General features: G+C 37.1%; 1 long non-coding RNA gene across 1 annotated transcript in view; it reads left to right on the top strand.

Annotated features, from left to right (window-relative positions):
• Positions 1–17646, top strand: part of LOC109096778 — a 75786-nt gene that overhangs the window by 11811 nt on the left and 46329 nt on the right. Inside the window, exon 2 of the long non-coding RNA XR_006162192.1 lies at positions 14509–14619. This is a non-coding gene — a long non-coding RNA (uncharacterized LOC109096778). The remainder of the gene's footprint in view (positions 1–14508; positions 14620–17646) is intronic.

Here is a 17646-nt window from a genome sequence, read left to right as displayed (position 1 = left end):
TATCGCGATTTGATTTAAGTGTAATGACCTACTTTTGATTAATTCATTCAAAATTTGACAAATTCTGTGATATTCCGCGTTAAACTATGAATTCCATTTTTATGACTGGATTCTTCGATTCCGTCTGCGTTTTCTGCATCACGAAAATCATAGGGCCCTAGTTATGAGCGGGCTCAAGCAACAACGTCACACCTCTGACTAAAAAAATACTGTATTATACCGTAAGACTGAACAGTAGCTTGCTGTTAACATTTTGTTATCATCATTTACAGTATTTAACTGTATTTACATAGAATGGTACGGTAGAAAATTTCCCGTATTTTACAGCATTTTTTAACAGTATAGTTATTATGACACAGTGCTCTGTGTTGTTTATTACTGTTATTATTCAGCTATATTTTAACATCTTTAAACTGTTATATTGTTTCTGGACACGTTTGAAACACGATCATCTGCTGTAACTCAAGAGATGCCATTGTCATGAATAAGCAATTGCCCTACTTCATGATCAGATTTTTTAAATAGGTTGTCTTTGGCTGCGTTCACAGTCAGTTTTTGGGATTGACAACCACATTTACTTACGGGTTTGAGTCTCGAAATGTCCCATTCACACAGTAACTTACAGTAGCATCTCAAATACTGTCTATGAAACGCCTCATAAATGTGGCTAAAAAAAACGCTGTAAAAACAAAACTTATCTGCTCAGTCATTTCCTTTCTGTAATGATATTTTTAACATGAAGTGAAAATACATGATCCATTGATCCCTCTCTTGCAACTCTTGCAAAATGTGAGGTGGGTGACCAATAACATTTATTAAAAAAAACTTTTTCCAAAGTAGAGTTGTGAGTTTTTATCTGTAATGACTTTGAATCTAGAAACAAAGCAGGCATTGTAATATTATTTATTTGTACAGCACACTGTACTGATGGGTTCAGTCAATTGCTTCAGTTTATCTCTCAAATTGCTTTTGCCTGCTCTTGGTCATCTTATTGAGCAACAATGTATAATTATATAATTATTAATGTATAATTAGTTTCATATGGATGACTCACAATGTCTTTTTGTACTTGCGTTAATGTTTTACTTATGTGGACTTTCAATAAATGGACAAAAAAGATGAGAGAATATTGAAAAATACCTATCTTTGTGTTCTGAAAATGAACTAAAGTCTTTGCAACAACATGAGGGTGAGTACATTTCCTTTTTTTGAGTGAACTATCCCGTTCACAAATGGCTGAATACTTGTGATCAGATTACCTGCGAGGAATGTTAATAGCTGTAAACTGGGCTCATCATTTCATTGAGATCTATGACTGTGACCTCAGTAAATAGCCTCTGAGTGTTGGGAGGGGAAGTTAAAGTGCTGTAGGTCTGATGATTACAAATCCTGGCAGTTAAAAACACATGCAAGGCAGCACGTGACCGACACTACTATTGTTTGACTTTACTACAATGTCAGCAGGACCTTGAAACAAAGCGTTTTCTTCAGCAGGGAGATTCCGCTCTTTTTTTTATGCTGTAGTTACTTCATGAACAGCAAACAATCAGGCCAGATATATTTATACACTTATATTTATATTATAATTTGGACTTCTGTTGCATACTCATATACACAGAGATTCTCATGTATATTTAGCGCATAATGCCTGTACATGTGTGACATCAGTTATATACTGTAATACACATTTGGGTTTGGCATATTTGATGGTGCATGCATTTTTATTTGTTCTTGTACATATCTTCCAACAGTGTGAAAAAGAGGGTACAGACCGTTTGTTTTGTGTAGCCTCCCTTATTAGAGCGTCAGCTTTTGCTATTGAGCTTATTGATGTTGCAGGGCTCTTTTCTTCACCTCCTGTCAGACAGGTTAAATATTAAGAAGGCCACACTCGTCGGTCACAGCTTTGCATGTTTTCAGATGCTTTTTAGCAGCTCATGCAGGAGTTTGAAGAATGGCTTCTAGCTGGCATTATGATGAAAGCTGCCTGTCCCACTGAGGATGAAGAATTGATTATTTGTGTCTGAAAGTTGATGCAGTTCCAAGAATCTATCTGCTGTTAGAGTGGCTGCTGCCCGCTGTACTAGAGTGCTGTAAAAGCTCCTGAGTTTGCCATATCTTTATTGCCCTCTGCGTTCATATCTGCTTGGCTCCGGTTGACAGGCATGGATTTGTTATTAACCCCTGTCACAGTGTGGTCAAAAGATGCTTCCTCTGTCAGTTTCTCAATTTATTTAATAGCCTGTTGCAGAAAGACTCCCCAATAGAGCCAGTGCACATTTGGGCTTTAATGTTGACATTTTCTGCTGGTGTATTATATTCACAGGTTTTTTTTTTTTTTTTTTTTTTTTTTTTTTGATATTCTGAATCCGAGCAGCTTTTATTTTAATGAAATGGTGAGCTGAGAAAAACTGCAGCATTTGTAAATAAAGTTTCCTTTAGGGGTGTGTAATATTATCCACAGTATGCCTGCACATAAGGATTAAAGGGGTCATTTGACGTTGCTAAAAAGAACATTATTTTGTGTATTTGGTGTAATGCAATGTGTTTATGCGGTTTAAGGTAAAAAAAAAAAAAAACACCTTATTTTCCAGATGATGTACACTATTGTTGCTCCTCTATGCCCCGCCTTTCTGAAACGCGTAGATTTTTACAAAGCTCATTATTCTGAAAAGCGAGGTGTGCTCTGATTGGCCAGCTATCCAGTGCATTGTGATTGGCTGAATGCCTTAAGCTTGTGACGGAAATGTTATGCCCCTTAACACAGTGGTTCTCAATCTCAGTCCTCGCGCCCCCCAGCTCTGCATATTTTGCATTTCTCTCTTAGTTAACACACCTGATTCATATAACCAGCTCATTAGAAGAGAGCTACGTGCATGAACTGCATTCGATTGATATGATCCCTGCACTGTGTTCATTGCTCCCTTCTCCCTGAGCAGGGGAAATCTGTAGAAGTTTACATCACATCAGAACATTCATTCATGGATTTACGCTGCGCTGCTGCCTGCAGCGTCTTCACACACAGACGAGTATGACAACATATACCTCTGTTAATTAAATACAATTTAAATTCATGTCTCACACACTTAAATGCTCTTTGAATGGAACATATACACTTGTTTTGAACTGTAATCATGGAGGAAAATCTGGTGATGTCCACTTCGCAGGGTACTTATGGTCGAATAGAACAAATGTTGTATGTGATAAAAAGACTGGGATTGGGAAATGCTGCCTTACCATACTGTGATGCCGTGTCCCAGCGTGACAAGACAAAAACAATATGACCCATTATAAATGAGGCATTTGTTGCATCCAGTGGGGACATAATTACTGATTATAATGACTTATACTGTCTTTTTATGCGTTGCGTTGCGTATCGCGCTGCATAAACATAAAACCATGTCTGCATTTGTGGTTGGAGAAACGTCAAACAACAAGCTCTGGGTACTCTACACTGCTCAAAACTTGCATTTGAATCATCAGTGGCAAATTCTTGAAATATTTAAATGTACTTACAGGCTGTGAGTCAGAAGTGCCAGACTGTCCTTGCAAAGTTGGAACTGCCCCACTTTATAGAAACAGACACCGGCATTGTAGGCTACTCTCACAGGAAACAGTCCTCGTCCTCCGTAAAATGCGCTGCACACATCTAAATATTTGGGTTGAATACAACAGTGTTGTAAATACAGTTTAACCACTGATTTCTAGTTGTGTCCTCTTTTGCAAGGGTAAACAAGGTTTCGCTTTCACAACGAAACACACAGCTTTTCCACAGCATGGCAGCATCGGCAACAACAAGAATAAAAGTGACGCCTTCATTCTTTGCGTGAACATTTGGGTGGTGTTATGCAAATCTTCCCACATTGTGACGTAGATGTGGGGACGTATTAGAATGAGCCGTTTTAGGAGGGCATGGACAAGTCTTAACTTTTATAAAGAATATCTCTTTGGATTTTGGATTTGGATTACAGATCTTCTTTATGCACCAAGAATTTTTAACACTCCAAAGATAAAGAAAAAAATGAAATCGCATCATATGACCACTTTAATGCACCGAGTTGGAACTAGAGATTGGCATATTCACTAATTCAATTTGGATAAAATCCTCAAGTTTTGTATTAGGGGTGTGGATATGTATCGTCTGCAATATATCATATCAATATATCACTTTGCAAAATCCAAATAAAGACACACCTTGAGAGCCCATGCATGCAATAGACTACTGGCATTTTTGTAGTGCACACTTTACTGCAGGATATAGCCTATTAGAATGCAGAAAATTCTAATCCAAAATTCGAGATTTGGGGGAAAAAAGGGTCATGTATGAGTTTTTGTCTTACATAATATGATGTATCTCATAAGCAAAAGTGGTATTTTTCCCCCAAAATGTGCACAATGCAGTAAACAAAAAGTTAATATTGTGAGTTACATTACAGACAGAATATTGTTTGTTTTGCCAATGAAAAGAAATCCAAACAAAGTCAAAGTCTCTGAGTAGCACACAGCTGTGTTTCGCTACTTAATTATTTCATATTTCAGTATTCCAATTAATAACATTAATATTTATTGATCAAATGTAAAAATTAGACGAAAAGGTGACCATACATTTACTTAAAGGGATAGTTCACCAAAAAATGAAACCCTCAAGTTCCAAATTAGTTTCTTCTGTTGAGCACAAAGTAGTAGGCTTGCTGCAATAGTTGGTGTTGACAGTGTAACATTGGTTATGTCACTTGCCCACCACAGCACCACCCGCCACCGTCATTTTGATTTTTTTTTTATAGCAATTAAAATCATTTAGTTCAGTAAGAATACAGACAATACTATTAAAGGAGTCATATGATGCGATTTCAATTTTTGCTTTCTCTTTGGAGTGTTACAAGCTCTTGGTGCATAAAGAAGATCTGCAAAGTTGCAAAGTCTAAAGTCTCAAATCCAAAGAGATATTCTTTATAAAAGTTAAATGTCAACCAGACCCCCCTAAAACGGCTCATTCTAACATGCCCCCACATCTCTACATCACTATATGGGAAGATTTGCATAACGCCACCCAAATGTTCAAGCAAAAAAAGAAGGCGTAACGTTTATTCTCTCTGTTGCCGCCCCTGCCATGTTGTGGAGTTGCTGTGTGTTTCGTTGAAGTGAAACTTTGTTTGGCCTTCCAAAAGAGGACATAACTAGAAATCAGTGGTTAAGTTGTATTTCAACACTGTTCCAGAACAGTCCAACCCAAATATTCAGATGTGTGCTGCACATTTTATGGAGGATGAGGACTGTTTCCTGAACCAGTAGCCTGCAATGCGTCTGTGGCACAATGGCTGTTTCTATAAAGTTGAGCAGTTCAAACTTTGCAAGGACAGTCTGGCGTTTCTGACTCACAGCCTGTAAGTTTTTAATATTTAAATAATTTGCCACTGATGATTAAAACGCGAGTTTTGAGCAGTAGAGTAGGCTTGTTGTTTCTCAGATCACAAATGCAGACATGGTTTTCTGTTTACGCAGCGTGATGTGCAACACAATGCGTAAAAAGACAGTATAAGTCATTATAATCAGTAATTATGTCCCCACTGGATGCAACAAATGCCTCGTTTGTAATGGGTTTTACCAGTTCACCTAATGGAACTGAATCGTTTGAAACGTTTCGCATCTCCAGTACGCACTAATCCACAAATAACCTTAGTTATTTGGTTTATAAACGTGCCTTAAACTCCCTCTGACATGAAATAAACCAATATCCCGATATTGTTACCAATATCAGTTACTCCTAACAGTACATTTACTGAACTGCTAAAAGAGAACCGATGATGGGTTGTGCACGAGCAGAGCAGCTGGACTGAGTCTCGTGCTGCTGGCCTGGGAGACTGCATAGTATGTTAAGGGGCGTAACATTTCCATCACAAGCTTGAGGCATCGGCCAATCACAACACACTGGATAGCTGGCCAATCAGAGTACACCTCGCTTTTCAGACCGATGAGCTTTGTAAAAATCGACACGTTTCAGAAAGGCGGGGCATAGAAGAGAAACTATAATATAAATTATATGGAAAATAATGTGTTTTTTGAACCTTAAACCGCATAAACACATTGCATTACACCAAATACTAGGGCTGTGCAATTAATCGCATTCGATTGTCTTGCGCATCTCGTCAGTAAAGACAGTCCCGTGATTAGTACTAAATCACCATCACCTGCTTTCAGATTGAGCAGCTTTCACTACACAGAGCTGTATTTCACTGACAATTAGGCAAAATCGCCCTCATAATCGCAGATGAATCGCATTCGATTTCGAACGCGATATCGCCTAATTTGTCAGTGAACTACGGCTCTGTGTAGTGAAAACCGCTCAATCTGAAAGCAGGTGATGCTGATTTAGTACTAATCACGGGACCGTCTTTACTGATGAGATGCGCATGACAATCAAATTCGGTTAATTGCACAGCCCTACAAAATACACAACTTAACCAAATAATACATAACGTTCTTTTTAGCAGCATCATATGACCCCATTAAAAAATGAACGCGGCTGCTCAATTTTTTTTTCTTAATTTTTTTGTTCCACAGTGTGGTGATTTTTACTTCATTTAAACTTTGTGTAATTATTTATTTTATTTTAAATCAAGGTGTATGCCGTGCCTCCAAACTTTCTTATTCATTTTGCTAATAAACATTCTATGTTTCTTATTTATTTGGTTCCACAGTGTTTGCTGATTTTCAGTTTATCATAGTTAAATTATTTGTTTTTAGGCCTATAGCATTGTGTATGTTTATTCTTTTGTCAATAAAATTTCTGTTTAATATAAGTGAGTTTGTCTTTGTACTGTTTTGTTGTTGTCCATTCAAACAATTGACGTGGAATTGCCGCTAATTTGAAAGGAAAGCGAGGAAGAGAGGGAAAATAACAGTATTACTGGTGTTGTATCACTGACACAACCATATTTTGAAGAAGGTTGGAAATCACACAGTTCATGGTAGCCATTCACTTCCATAGTATTTTTTTTCCCCATAGTTTTTTTTTTTTTTCTTCGGTATATATACATCATACTGCCATATTTCCCATGTGCCTCCATGTTTGCTCATCTGTGTTTCACAGTCCATTCTAGTCCTCGTCTGTGATTTCAAGCCTTTGTTTCCATTGTTTGATCACTTCTGCTCACTTTAAAAACCTGTCATTTTCTCCATGAATGCCAGACTCTGAATTTTTTATATGCCCATCAGGTCTTGCGTTAGGTTTTATTTTTCTCACTTTCCATTTCCACATGGCAACTTAACAGATGCTGCTGGGCCTGTGGTCATGCCTACAGGAAACAGCCGGCCTGAAACATAGGACAGCCTGTTAGGAAACAACTCATAACTCATTCTGCAGAGTTAAGCACTCTGTGTAAAACATGCCATCAGGTCTGTGTTTTGTAAAATGAGATACATTTTTTTTTTAATTATAATTAGAGTAAATTAGAAGTAGTTTGGCCTCGGGGGTGTAGAAAGCAAGTAGAAGGAATGTTTGGCCTTGGGGGTGTAGAAAGCAATATCCCTGTTAAGGGCTTGAAATCAGATCAAGAGCTCTGCAGTTAAGCGTGTCTCATAACCAAGCTGCATGGTAAATAAGCTGGCTGCTTATGCACAGTGGTTAATTTGTTTTTCTTTTAAACTTAGCATGTGAATTCTTAGATTTTGATTAAAAATAGGGATTTTCACACTGTTGTTAATCCCTGGTTATCATCGTTCTAATCTCTGCTTTTAACCCTGGTTAAAGAAACGTTTCACATTTTTAGACTTTAGAAGCAGGGGTTATGAAACCATGGCTTGGAGCAGGGTTAGCACTGTTTTTGTGGTGTTAACTCCACACTTCACTGCCAAAGAACGTTAACCCAGGGCTTAGGATCATACAGTGTGAAACTTCAGTTTATGAATAGCCAGGATTAATTGACCATTGTGCTCTCATACCTAGGGTTGGGAACTGAGAATTTTATTCTTTGGAAAGAATCGGAACCGTAAGCATGTTTCGGTTCCGAAAACGGTTCTGGTGCGACACGTGACCAAGCGCTGTGATCAGCCTTCCGCAGGTGTTCTGACGATTCGGCATTTCCTGTAAAGGATGTCACAAACCAAATAACAGAAACGCCACCCTGCCTCTTTAATTACTAAGTACAACGATTCCAATGACGCGCATTCCACAGACGCGTCACGTCTTTAACTACCGAACACGTTTCCCACGACTGTACGCGCACTCGCACCTTTGATAACTGTGCACATCGTTTTGTCTGACTGTACATGTACCGGCAGCGTGCAGCAACTGCCGCCACTAAATTACATTATATTTGTCCCATATTGTCATTATTATACATACTGACTTCAACTTGGACCAATAAATAAATAGACTGCTATAGTTATGTAAGTATAAGGGTTATATTATTTAGTGAAAGTGACAGTGACGTGACATACAGCCAAGTATGGTGACCCATACTCAGAACACACACACCATGAACACACTCCCGGGGTAGTAGGCAGCCATTTATGACTCGAACCCACAACTTTAGGGTTAGGAGTCAAACTCTCTAACCATTCACTTATGCTGCGGTGCCCGTGGAGCAGTTGGGGGCTCGCCTTGATCAAGGGTACCTCAGTCATGGTCCCCAGAAATATACACTCGAACCCACAACTTTAGGGTTAGGAGTCAAACTCTCTAACCATTAGGCCACGACTTCCCCAGAAATATACAGGTCATTTCAAGAGTGTTAAACAAATGTATGTTTAAAAATGTGGAAACCACTCATTGCATCACACCATCTCCTGACTGCATTATTATTTGTAAAATAGGGGCTTTATGGAGAGTGTGTATATATATGGTTAGAAGTATAACCATAATATTTATATTTCAGTAATTTAGGGAAATTAACAAGTGTCTTAGCCCTCAAGGGAGTATTTGGCCAAAAAACATCAACTTTGAAGCACATGCTGATTGATGGACTAGCATTACTCAACATTACTTACTACCTTCCAGCAACACTACATTCAGTGAAGGTAAAATAGTAAAAAACATAATAATAGTTCATTTAAATGGAACCGGAATCTGAAAATTTCTAACAATACCCAACCCTACTTATGAAGATCCGTATACTGTAATACAGTATATGTTGAATTTTGACATTGCCAATCCAAAAAAGATAAGTTGACAGTAAGTAATAAACAGTATTGAGCATTGAGAAGTTGAGTATTGTTCATTTTTTCTTACCACTATTTTTTAATAGTTAATTAATGATTTTAATGGAACCGGAATTGGAACTGGAACCATTTGCCGGAACCGGAACATTTCTAACGATTCCCAACCCTACTCATACCACACATCGAGTTGTCACGCAGTGAAAAATACATCACAGAGCAAAGAGGACACTGAGAATGCACTGACTGACAGACAAGACAGAGCAGGTTACTTTTGGTATGAAACAAAGTCTCAACTTTCAAATTTTGTCTTTCTTAAAGCAACACTCCACTTTTTTTTTTTTTTTTTTGAAAATAGGCTCATTTTCCAACTCCCCTAGAGTTAAACATTTGAGTTATAAAAAAAAAACAAAAAAATAGTCCTAGCTAGGTAACTTCCAATAAGCCTATTTTCAGGCGCCGTGTAATATCATTGCGCCTGCTGCACCCATGTTAATATCAAGTTCCTTGATTATTACACCGGAATGAGAGTATAGTTTCCTATCCATATTGGCCTAGAAAATCACAACTTTTAATTTTCTGTCGGTCTTAGTACACGATGTAACTACAGAAGAATCAAGTTTTAAATATGAAAAATATAGAAACTCTTTGGTCATTTTTGAGCGAGATGCTAACGGTCTAATCAGATTCAATGATCCATGCTAAGCTAAGCTAAAAGTGCTACCGCCAGACCCAGAGATTGGCTGAATGGATTAGAAAACGTTAAAACTCAACTGTTTAACTCTAGGACAGTTGGAAAATGATCCTATTTTCAAAAAAAGTGTAGTGCTCCTTTAAAATATAAAAATTTAAACTATAAATACCGTTTTGTGGCTTTTTAATGTGTCGTGACAGATCGCTGTAGCAACCTCAGTTCAAGCGGCATGTGAACTGACCATTTCCTACTATTTACTAGCACAAAATAAACCTGAATGAACATCAGAAGGTGTCTTGTTTTAAAGACATCAATACCATCACCACCATGTTTCAAGTTCAAGTCCACCAAAGTCAATTTACTCTGCTGTCTGTTTTATTTATTTTTTTTGTCTGAGAATATGGCAAATTTGGCATTATGATTGGTCTGATCACCTGTCAATCAAATTCCTTGCGAAGGGTGAACTGTTAACCCTGGGTAAATTTTATGAGCAGTGTGAAATGTGAAACAAGTTTTACCCAGGGTTTAGAGTGACACAGAGTAGCTGTGGGCGATATGACCAAAATCTTAATTGTTGATATGATTAATTTTATATAACAATAACAATATATATATATCTTGATATAGTTATTTTTTTCTTTTAATAAGGTTTTTTTATTATATTAAGACAGGGGTCAACAACACACCACCTGTATACAACCCTTCCCCCAGATATCATCCGTCCTGCTACTTGATAATTACAGACAGGTGTGTTGGAGCAGGGTTGGACTACTTGATAATTACAGACAGGTGTGTTGGAGCAGGGTTGGAACTGAAGTCTGCAGGATGGTAGCTCTCCAGGAGCAGGGTTGGAGATCCCTGTATTAAGATCTTTGATACCACATAATCCTGATGCAAAATTGTTTTGCTTGTTTCTGCAGTGTCGTTGTTTTTCATGTCCGTGGGTTGAAGCGACCCCAATACCAAGAACGTGAAAAACAACAACAAAAAACTTTACCAAGGAAATCCTGGAAAAAACGATAAATTTAAACCCCGTGATGCAATTTTTAAGGGGAACGGAAACGCGATTGGGCTAACTAGTTACAAGCAACTAGGAAAAAAACTACAATAAATAAAGAAACGTACATTGTGTAAATTAAATAGTCTTCACTGTGAGAAGTTATGAAAATCCATATCTCTCTCTTTCTCTCAGCCCTATCTCTCTCTATATATATATATATATATATATATATATATGTATATATATATATATATATATATATATATATATATATATATATATAGGCAGAATTATTATCATTATCATTATTTATTTATCTATTTATTTATTTTCTTCTTATTCTAGTTACAAAAGTGATTTAGTCAAGAGCATTGAGAGATTTTCTCTCACTGTTGTTTGATTAACATGAATGTCAGACAGGACGAATATTGGACAGCTTCCCCTTTAAGACCAAAGTCCGGATCCAATATACTGTTACATATGCACTTTCTCTCACAACCCTTAGGAACGGCACCTCCAGTGTAATACCAAATTTAGCATTTTAAACAACAGAACATTTTCTGTTAACCTTTTAACATATGTCTTGGAGTATCGCAATAATATTGTATTATGAGTTCATATGTAGCGTGATATGTATCGAATTGTGACATGAGGGTATTGCTACACCCTCAATAATTACAGAGCTTCACATTTTTGCTTTTTAGTGGGCTCCATTTATTACTATTGTAAGTGCCTAACTAAACTAGAATTTTTTTTTTTTTTTTTTTTTATAAATATGTGGTAGTTGTTCTGTCACATATGCTGTGAACTGAGCTGAACTTAAATTAAACCTGGAATATTTCTTTAAGGGAATCAGTAAATGGCCATTTCTTATTGACAGTACTGTCAAAATAGGATTATAGTAGTCCAGCTGTTACTGAATAAGGGAAGAAGAAATGACATTTGGTACGGTCGCGTTCACATCTCCAAATACATTGGTGTTAACATAGCTCTTTGACATCTAGCTGTCATTGGATATTACTGATCTCTTTCTCTCTCATTCACAAACACTCAGGCAAACCTCAGGGTTTGTCAGTGAGTCGGTGTGTTTTCTTGGGCAGCAGGAAGAGGCCCAACACAATGAGGGTTGAAAAGCAGAGCATGTGAGAGGTTCTGATAAGAGACACGCCTGTGCTGTTATTGCTGCTCTTCTGCCCTGGACTCTCTGTCAACTCTTCCATAAGCGCACCACAGTAATACACATTTGATTTGTTTGCGTGTTCAGTTCACACACAAGAAAGTACACACACACATCTATATTTACACACATCAGATATGTGTGTTATATTCATTCAACTTAGTAGGGTTTTAAAGGTCACCAATTGAAAAAGTCAAGTTGTTTAATTGTGTAAGCATTTTGCATTTGATAATTTTGTAATTCTGGCAGAACTGCTTTTGCAAAAATGTCCGCTACTTAATTATCAAAATCCAAAATTTTGGCTGAATTGCAGATACATAACATTTTTTTTGTTTGTTTTTTTTTTGCAAGTTGCAAATAAACGAGATTGGAGTTAAAATAAATAAAATATATTTGTGAAATTTACTAGCAATTTCTCAGTGAAAATGGTTTTTCAAAGTAAATACCACAACAGCATTTTTTTTTTGCATGTGTATAATTTGTTTTCAGACCGTTAATAAACAACAATATTAAATGTGTTGCCTATAAATTGTCCATTCTGTTTAAATCTGACTAAGTACATTAAATAATTTGCAATGTTTGCTAACCAGGAAAAACATTATGAATTTATTATGAATTTTCAATGTATATCCCCACCATACAGACTAAAGAAAGGCCCATCTTAATATTATTTGCTGTGAGTCCTGAGATTTTAATCCTTAATATATATTTTTGATATTTAATAGACACAGGCATGGTCTGGGCGAGGAGAAAGGTAGAAATGTTTAGTTTACAAAATCCATCTTCCAGTTCAAAATCATAATAGAAATGTCATTTTTGGCCTGTAGATCCAGTGTAATGACAGATTGAGTAATAATAAAGTAGCTCATCCTGATAGGTTTTACATCTTGCTTTTATTTAGGATTTGACTACTTGCTTTAATCAGATGTGGATTTTTCTCTGGGCAAGCCTTCACCCCCATACTAAATGTGTTTCAGCTTTTAAAGCTTTTTATGGTAATAGCAATGCTAGAAATGTCATTTACATTTAGATTTTCTGATACATTTTGATACATTTACAAATGTCAGTGTTTACCTGGAGCCAGTCTAAGGGCTTTGGGCTGCTTTGATCACTTTCTTTAGGAAAGAGGAGGTGAGATGTGAAAGGTAATTGGAGGTAAAAAAAAAAATAAATAAAAATTCTATCAATTTAAATGAAATAAGAATGACTAATTGGTGACAGTTAAAATTTTTAGATGAGCGCATGTAGCCCAGTGCAGTTTGACTAAAATAGACTTGGATACACATGAAGAGTATGAACGGCTACTATTGACCTTACTGTGAACTTCCATTTGAACATCAGCAAGGATAAGATCTGTTCAGTTCAGCTTTAAAGATGTTTGGACCAATAAGACAAGGTTTTGGGTCATGAGTTTGGAAACGGTGTTCTGAAAATGTGTGCTGCCTCAGGATGTGCTACCAGCAGCTCAAACATTTAAACATTTTAAGTTAAAGCCCCAAGCCCTAAACATAACCTTACAGCCATGTGAATATAACATTCAGACACTGATAATGTCAAAAATAATGAAAATAAGAAACATATATGCAAATATTTAAAGTTATAGTTGAACCAAAAATAAAAATTGTTATTATTGTATTAGATTTTTCACATTTTCTAATATTAATTCCAATAATTTAAAAGTGTTTTTTTTTTTTCTTTTAAAACAATATTGCAGCACAGAGGTTGTGTATGTGTATTTATTTAGCAACCACAACTGCAAACAGTATAGTCAAGGTTCATGTTTATTTTACAGTTCGTTACTGTGTTTTTTCATTGATTTAGTCACAGCAAATAGCGCAAGTGGCCTCCTAAACGAACTCTCCTGGGCTGTATTACATTTTATTTGAGCAGAATATCACAAATGAGAATGCTAAACTCTGTATAAGATCATCTGCCCCCCTCTTTTTTCTTCTCTGACTGGGGAATTTAAACTCTTGACATGTGAAAACCGCAAACATAAAAGCTTTTGGAGGCTTGTAGTCAATGCAAAATAATAAAAATGTCAGATAATTTACAGACAGTATTACAGACTATTATGCTTAATTACTCGAGAAGCAAAATCGTGATCACCACTAAAATATGATTAACCATGCAGTCCTATTGTATTATACCATACAGTATATATGTATTTCAGGGTGTCAGTTTATCACTCTATTATAGGTGAACACTGTTGATTTAAAAAGAGTTAACGAGATAAACCAGTCATAATTTTTTTGGTGTCATTGGCAGATAACTTGGTACTCATTTATTACCAGAAATGCAGTCTAGGTAACCTGCTAATTTCTATTAGAAATACAGCCATCTTTGAATCTTTTGGTCAGCATTTAATTATACCATATGTGACTGCAGAGTGATCTAAAGGAATGTTTTAGTCATGCACATATTGGATTTATTGTCCGTTGTGTGTTTTTTCTAATTCTTTATTTTTTGTTTCCTCCACAGATATTACTGACAGGAATGAACTGAAGACATTTTTTGAAATCAACTGCTCACAGATTTATTTTATCTTCTATGAAAATTTCATTACACTGGAAAGTAACTTAAAGCAAAAAGGTAAGACATGTTTGTCTGCTTTCTGGATATATATATATATATATATATATATATATATATATAGATATATATATATATATATATATATATATATATATATATATATATATATTATAGTGGGCATAGACTTTGTTGCTTTGCAGCCTGAGATGAAGACGGACACAGTTTTTGTTTTATCCAGCTGTATTTACTCAGGGCAATTTATAACATCCAAGTGAAAGATAAAACACCAGCATGTCAGAAAAAAATGTAAATAAAAAAAAAGGAATCAATGAGTTGGAAAAAGGATCACCCCCTGAAACTGACTTGTAAACTCAATCAGGTGCAGCTAATCACCTTCTCAATGGCACACAAGGCCATTTGACTTTCAACTGTGATCAGCTGTGCTCAACATGAAAAGAGCTTTCCTGGAGCATTTCAGTCCTTGGTAGTGCAACTGAAGCAGACGATCAACTATGGGCGGCAAAGCACTGTCAAAAGATCTCCGGGTTAAAATAGTTGAAAGTTTAAAGCTGTGGACAGGCACAAGTCAGGCGATGGATACAAAAAAAAAAAATGACAAAGACTTTATCAATGTCTAGAAGCACAGTGAAGTCTATTATTAAGAAGTGGAAGGTATTTGGTACAACACCGACCCTCCCTGGATCAGGACGTCACTCCAAACCGGATGAAAGAGCCAGAGGAAACTGATCAGAGAGGAGACCAAGAGGCCTACAGCAACTCTGAAGCAGCTGCAGGAATTTATGACAAAGACTGGTCACTGTGTGCATGTGACAACAATATCACAAATTCTCCACAAATGTGGCTTGCATGGAGGTTTAAAGAAAAAAGCCATATGCAGTCACAACTGAGCTTTGCCAAAACACACCTTGAAGATTCTGAGGCAGATGAGACTAAGGGTGCTTTCACACTAGAACTTTTGGTGTGCACCCGGGTCCGATTGACGACAGACTTCAGTTAGTTTGGATGATGTGAACGCTGTCTTCCGAACTCTGGTGCGCACCCGTGAACCGTACCCAAGTCCGCTTAAAAACAGTGGTCTGGGGTATGGTTCATGTGAACTCTGGTACGGTTCGATGAGGATGTGAACGCAATCACACCAAATCGCGGAAGTGAACCGCTATTAATGACATATTATTTGATGAAATTGTGTGTTTGTGTGTGTGTTTCACTAACTATACTGACGAGCGTGACTGACGCGCTGCAAGCAGAGAGCTGTATATCTCATTTTATGAATGCAGTCCAGTGGGGGCAGGGGGAGGGGGGAGCAATCAAACTCGGCTTCAGATCAGGCAATGTACCAAAGCTTTGTAAACAAAACCAACGGTTCAAAAATGTAAATACATAGAAGTGCAGAGAGTAATGTTATGCATTTGCCGCCTTCTCCTGCGCCATCATTCCTAAGCAACGCAGTAAAAAGCTGCAGCAATCAAAACCCAATTCAAACCAGGCAAGCGAACCAAGTGTGAAATATGAATGCAGTCCAGTGGGGGCAGGGGGAGGGGGGAGCAATCAAACTCGGCTTCAGATCAGGCAAGCGAACCAAGTGTGAAAGCACCCTAAAATTGAATTATTTGGTCTCAACACCAAACGATGTGTCTGGCAGAAATCCAATCCAGCTCAGCATCCAAATAACAGCATTCCTCCAGTAAAGCATGGAGGTGGTGATGCTCTGTTTTGGGTGTTTCTCTGCAGCAGGGACTGGAGCACTGGTCAGGATAGAAAAAAAAATGGACGGGTCGAAATACCATCAAATTCTTGAGGATCTGCTGCTCTCTGCCAGAAAGTTGTCAATGGGAAGAAGGCTTACCTTCTAACATAACAATGACCCAAAGCACACAGAAAAAGTGAACACACAGAGGTTGAAGGAGAAAAAGCTGAATGTCTTGCATGGCCTCTTCAGAGCCCAGACTGAAATCCTGCTGAAAATCTGTGGAATGACTTGAAGACTGAAGTCCACAAATGCTCACCATCAAACTGAACTGAACTTGAGCAGTTCTGCAAAGAAGAATGAGCAAATATTGCAAAGTCTAAATGTGCAAAGTTAGTAGAGACAAATCCCAGCAGACTAAAGGCTGGAATTAAAGCAAATTATTCAACAAAATACTGACAAGCGGGCTGATCCTTTTTCCAACTTAGGGATTCTGGTTTTTATTCTTTTTATTTTTTTCTTATATGTAGGTGTTATTTCTTTCACTTGGATGTCATAAGTTGCACTTAATAAATACATTTGGATAAAACAAAAACTGTGTCCATCTTCAATTTAGGTTGCAAAGCAACAAAATGTGATTCTTTTCTATACCCCCACTGTAGATAACAGCATTTCATTCCAGTTCACATTTGAAGATCTTGACTAAAAAAAAAATCGATCTTTTAGTCTATGCTCGTTTCAGTTGATTTATTAGTAAAAAAAAAAAAATAATTGTAAAAGATTCAGTTCTTTTTGTAGCACACCTCACATCTAATCTAAATATTTCCATTCATCTATAATGTAGTTCATTGCAAATCAGTCACACATTGTAAAAGATTCAGTTCCAGTTTCATGGTACATTAGAATGTAGTTTGCTTAGATAGAAAGGCAGCTGACGAAGGTTTTGGAAAAAGGCTTTTGAATAATGCAAAAAAAAAAAAAAAAAAAAAAAGATTCAAGCCTACAATTCCTCAGCTTGATGTGACAGCCCTGCCTCGCTGTTGCCAGCATGCACCCTCATGTGAAGTTAATGAGGCTTTTGTTTCTGTTGAGTCACATCACTGACCAAAGAGGCTTTCGTGCACTGTGTTCAGTGAAGGTTATGTGTCCTTCATGCTAAAGCACAATTCTGCAGTAGAAGTATTTGTTTCAAACTCAGACCTCGTCATTTCTCCGCACATCAAGAGAGTGATTTAATGTTTCAGCTGAGGAGTTTTTAACTGAGTAACATAAAGACCAGGAATTAAAATGCTGGAACACAGAATTTCAGTGCTGGCATGCATCAGTGCACTGCAGAGCATACGATGGAGTCTCATTCTGAAGAAAACCTGTGATGC

The sequence above is a fragment of the Cyprinus carpio genome, chromosome A17, assembly GCF_018340385.1.
Source record: "Cyprinus carpio isolate SPL01 chromosome A17, ASM1834038v1, whole genome shotgun sequence".
NCBI classification, from domain to species: domain Eukaryota; kingdom Metazoa; phylum Chordata; class Actinopteri; order Cypriniformes; family Cyprinidae; genus Cyprinus; species Cyprinus carpio.
The sequence above is the reverse complement of the archived record's forward strand: the minus strand, read 5'-3'. Positions and strand labels throughout refer to the sequence as shown.